This window comes from Cavia porcellus, unplaced genomic scaffold (assembly GCF_034190915.1).
Source record: "Cavia porcellus strain 051 isolate PalLab524CR breed Dunkin Hartley unplaced genomic scaffold, mCavPor4.1 scaffold_12, whole genome shotgun sequence".
Classification (NCBI taxonomy): domain Eukaryota; kingdom Metazoa; phylum Chordata; class Mammalia; order Rodentia; family Caviidae; genus Cavia; species Cavia porcellus.
In genome coordinates, this window is record NW_026947495.1 from 37,294,866 (window position 1) to 37,300,309 (window position 5,444).

At 32.9% G+C, this 5,444-nt stretch overlaps 1 pseudogene; it reads right to left on the reverse strand.

The window, feature by feature from the left end:
• Nucleotides 1-1,822: 1,822 nt before the first annotated feature.
• On the reverse strand, nucleotides 1,823-1,918 carry LOC111754229 (U6 spliceosomal RNA; annotated as a pseudogene).
• Nucleotides 1,919-5,444: the final 3,526 nt, after the last annotated feature.

Below are 5,444 nucleotides of genomic sequence, written 5' to 3' on the forward strand. Positions count from 1 at the left end.
AACTACTGTCATTTCTTATTGTCTTATCTTGAACTCTTGCATTGTTCACACAATTTTGTTAGGTTTAGCTTTGTTCTGTCTTGTTTTGTTAGATTTTATGCTGTCAGATGGCAGGGGCAGCTATTTTGAATATAATGGGATATATATATATATATATATATATATATATGACATATATATCATAATGTATTGTCATTATATTATCATCCTTTTGCTAATTTTTTTTTCTCCCTTTCTACTTAACTGTTCACTCTGCTTGTTTTATTCATTCTATTTTATTTATTGGCATTGTTGATTTCATTATCTCTTTCTATTCTCTGAGAATATTTTGGACTGCTGGTTTGGTGATCACGATTTGTTTCTTTGTCATGGTAATACTGTATTTCTCTATCAGTATTGAAAGATAGCTTTGCATGATATATCAGTCTGCATGGGAAGTTGTTTTCTTTTATGGGTTGAAACACTTTGCTCCAAGCTGTTCTGGGCTTTAAGGATTGTGATGAGAAATCTGTAATTCTAATGAGTTTACCTTTATAAGTGATTCATTGCTTTTTTCTAACAGGTTTTAAGGTTCTGTCTCTGCACTGGACTTCTGGGACTTTGACTCTTATGTGTCTATTTCTCTTTTAATCATGCCTATTTGGGGTTCTATATGCCTCACTTCTGTGCATGCTTAAGTATTTTCTTATATTTGAAAAGTCATCTCCTGTTATTTTAGTAAAGTTTTTTTATGCCATGTATATTGTCTTATGATGTTTCACTAAGTTGAATTTATCTTAGATTAATCATCTTTACATTTTTAATTTTCTCTTTTCATTAAGTCTCTGTATTATTGGTCTCTGACAATAACACTATTTTCTAACTTTTCTCTCATACTGGTTGCTTCTGCTGTCTATACTTTCAATAAAATTTTTAATCTCCTGAACTTCTGTTTTAAAATTTTTCTTAATTGTTTGTTGAACTTGTTTTTCACATTTTGTTTAATCTTGTTTGGCTTAGTTAGGCTTTTACTAGCATCTTCTATAAGCATTCTGATCATTTTTCTTATTATACTTACTGCGTATTTAATTATATCTTCTTTGAGCTCACTATATAACTTATTTATCTGTTTCATTAATTTCCTCTGTTATCCTTTCAAACAATTTGTCTATGTAGTTTTTGCTCTCCACCCTTCAATGCACCATAGATCACTTTGGGGTTAGGAGTTCTGGGAGGCATTTTGTTGCCTTGTCTTCTCATATTTCCATTGTTTTCTTATTTGTTTGCTTGCTTGTTTTTGTGCTGAGGTTTGCAGGCACATCGTGAGTGTGACTAACTATAGTCTTGGCCTCTGTTTCAAGATCCAACCACCTCTGTTAATTTGGAAGAGGAATATGCAATGTTACTGGCCCAGCTTTCAGTTCTTTGCAAATTACTGTTAATAACACAAAGGTAATCCAGAGATTGACTTATAGAGAAAACCTATTAATAGTAATAATTAGGTGATCCTGGCAATAAATAGCAAATAAACTGCAATAATAATATTGTCCAAGACAAACGAATATTCACATTCAACAAGAACCAAAAATAGGAATTGGGAATTTAGCTCAGCAGCATAAGCTCCTGCCTGGCAAATGCAAGTTCATGAATTTTACCCCTGGTACCAAAAACAAAAAAAATTTAAAAAGGACCAAAAATGTACCATAGAAAAGAGATCTGTAATCACAGAGTAAGACAAAACAAATATTCACATATGGTAAATATGTTCTAATGCTAAAGCTATACCTCCAGGAACAATAGAAAAACTTCAACAATAATAACATATAGTTAGCTAACTAAGAATAAAAATATGGAATGTCTCATGTGTGTTATCTTTGCAGGAGACCATGCTAATCTTCTCTATATTGTTCCAGTTTTAGTATATGTGCTGTCAAAGTACATACAATATTATCTATTGTTTTTATAATGTGTGTGAAAGTTTAAGAAAAAAATGGCTATGTGGAACCAAAGACACTTTATATAAAGTCATTGAATTGAAAGGAAAAGAAGGTACTCCATCAGAATTTATAGTGAATAGCAGAGTCTATGTAGCAGTGTAACAGAATTACAAAAGTAGCAGCAATATTTAACACAGAATATCTCAACTAAAAGCACTTGATAAATTTTGGGAATAGACTCTGAAATTAACTTGCAAAGTAAATGTGCATTATCAACTAAGATAGTTTTAGTCTCTTAAGGAAAATTGACTCTTTTTAAAAATTATTAGTTTTAGGGGGCTGAGGATTTAGCTCAGCGGCATAAGCGCCTGCCTTGTAAGTGCATGGTCATGAGTTCGATCCCTGGTACTGGTAAAAAAAAAAAAAATTAATCAGTTTTTTTTAGCTTTATCATTTAATTTATTACCTAACTTGGTGAAAGCTGATTTTCCAAAAGTATGGCATGTGGTAGTAAGCTAACATTACATAACAGTGATTATTCTTTATAGTGATGACTAGGAATTATTTTATAAAGAGTATAATTTCTGGTTTAATTATCAGCAGATAAATTTCATCAGTTTCAGCATTACATCAGTCATTACTCGATCTCTGAAAAGCTTCCCTCTTTCCCTTATTGAAATAGATGATTGTACTAAGCCAATGATGACCAAGTGATCAAAATTCCCAGTTTCTCTGAAATTAGTGTGATCATGTGACCTATGTCTGGGTAAATGAAATTTATGGAGATATGACTAGAAAGATTTCCCTTTCTTGATTAAAAAATAGAAAGAGAGAGAAAAAAAGAAATAAGATATTCTCATATCTTCTACCTTGAATACACATGTAATGTTTGGTGTTCTAGGATACTTATTATGATAAAAAGAAAGTCTGGTACACATAAAAAGTCAAATAATTCTGGTCCTTTCACCACTAATGCTAATCCCCATTTATTTCCAGGACTCTTGTCAGGTAAAAACCATATGCCCCAATTTTTTTAAAGAACACTAGGCTGGAGTTTTGTAATTTAATAGTTTTCACAACATCCAATTTAAGATCTTAAGTAATGATGATCTCCATATTTTAACTGTGTAACTTGTACATCATGAAGCATTATATCAGGGAAATTTTGCAACATTCAAAGTTTCAAGAAAGAGATAATAGTAGGATACATCATAAATGAGTGTCAGAACTTTCAGTAACTTCTCTGGGCTTTTGAATAAGAATTTAATAAATATTGACAAGGAACTCCACTACAATAGCATATACATTTATAATAAAAATCATAAATTTGTTCTTCTTTAGCATCAAAAGAACTGGTTAGTATGAATTGTAAATGTTAAGTCACAGAATTTCTTCTGTCTCCTGGTAATACCACAAGTCCTTCATAATGTTTTGTCTTTTTTATGGATTGATTGTGCCAAATCTCACCAACAAAATTAGTAGAAAAAGCAATGATGAGATACAATGATTTGTATTTATCACAAAGTGGATGATAGACTTTGAAAACCACGAAAACTTTGCTAAGTCCAAAAGCAAGCACTGTTTGTCTTCCATATCCAGGGAAGCATTTTTCTTCAAGATTTGGTGGTATAAATCAATAACCCTGTGCTAGAAATTACATAGCACGAGAAGGCCAAATCTCTTCCTTTAATTTTTAGTTAATATATGTTATGGATTGCACAAGTTATATCTTAGGGAACTAAATGAACTTCTTTGATTCAATTGATTCAGACTTAAGATACTATAAATTCCAATTTTATTTTTACTTTTTCTAAGTACTTACATGTCAAAAGCACACCAAATTTCTATTATTTTTTCTAAGTTTGCCTTCTGTTAATTTCACAGTTGATATATCACATATATATAGCATAGACTTGGAATCAGAGGTAGCAGTAATCAAACATAATAACTTAATGGTTTTGAAACAAGTCTAGATTTCAACAACAAATCAACAGAGAGACTGGTGGCAAGAAAAAGCAGATCCTGGGGTTCAAACTATGAGTAACTATCTGCAAGTCTGCCACTTTCCAAGTGACAAGTCACGTTTTCAACTCTGATTTTTGTCATGTATAAAGTATCTAAAAGGTACAACTAATGGGTGAGGCTAGCTCAACAGACTGTAACAAAAATAAGCAGGACCATCTTGCTGCCAAGAGGAAAGGAATCAAGTCATTTTCATTGAAATAATAACTCAAAATCAGTTGAAGCAAAAAACTTACTTTCAGGGAAAGGATTGGATAGATAGCTAGGCCCCAGCCAAGGAGTTGTGTAGAATTACTGCAGAAGCTTAGCCAAAAGTGCTATGTGTATCAGAGGTTAGTGAAGGGAAATTTTACTAATATTTACTAATACAGTGATGAGCAAGCATGTATTAATCATAGTTTTAGAGCAGTAAAACTAAATGTGGACCTGCCCACTGGCATATAATAGATTACAATTCCTGGCTAAGATCAACTGAGGGACATACCAAGTTGAGTTTTCAGAAAGTATAACCTAATAATCTTGTCTTAAACAGTGCTGAAACAGTTAGAAACTGCAATTTTTAAGCCACTTGCCAAAGATTTTCCTTCAGTAAATTATGATGGCTTGATCATAGTTTGGGTTTTGTCATAAACTGTTATTACAATAAGAAAAGTCAAGTTTACAACCTATAAACCTGTAAGTTAAAAACTGACTATAGATTCTTACCATAGGTTCTGCAGTTCCTTATACACACACAGAAGTTCCTTATTCCAGCATTAAAGATTAATTTCTGTACAAAGAGTATATGGAGGCAAGTTATGGCAATGAAAACATCACATTTGGTTAAATGCTCAAGAAGATTTTCCTTTTTAAAAAAGGTTGTCCTACAAAATATACTAAAAAATCCTACTTCCTACATGACCTGGAAATTAGCAGCACCAAATATGTGCTGGATACTTCTCTCTAGTTGCTAAGACAAAACACCCAACCTCCAAAATTAGGGAATGAATGGTTTATTTAACACACAGTTTGTGGAGGTTTCAGTCCATAATCAGCTGGCTGCAAGGCAGGGTGGCATGACACAGGGGCAGCTATTCATGGCAGCAACAGATACCAAAGGTGACAAGAGCAAACAGGGGAAAAGGGGAGAAGCATGCCTTCCTTATATTGTTTGCCAACTACCTGCCCCTGGGCAAGTGCAACACTCATACCACCAGTCCCACTGCTAGACAATGAATCAATGACAAAGCTAGATTCAGCCACCTCCATGATTGCATGAGGATTTGGGGGGGCCACTTAAACACAAACCATAACAAAATACAGTCAAATTAGTTCTCTCTCCTGCATATCCTCTGCTTCGTTGATGAACACTTTAACAAATCTTTGGGAAGTTTTGTCACCTAGCTATTCTAATGATAGTATGTCCCAAAATCTAATTTGAGTTATTTCTCAAGAGCATCTGCTTTTCCCAAAAATTGCTTGTTTTGCTTCCTTTTCAAACAGAGACATTTATTAACAATATGATTC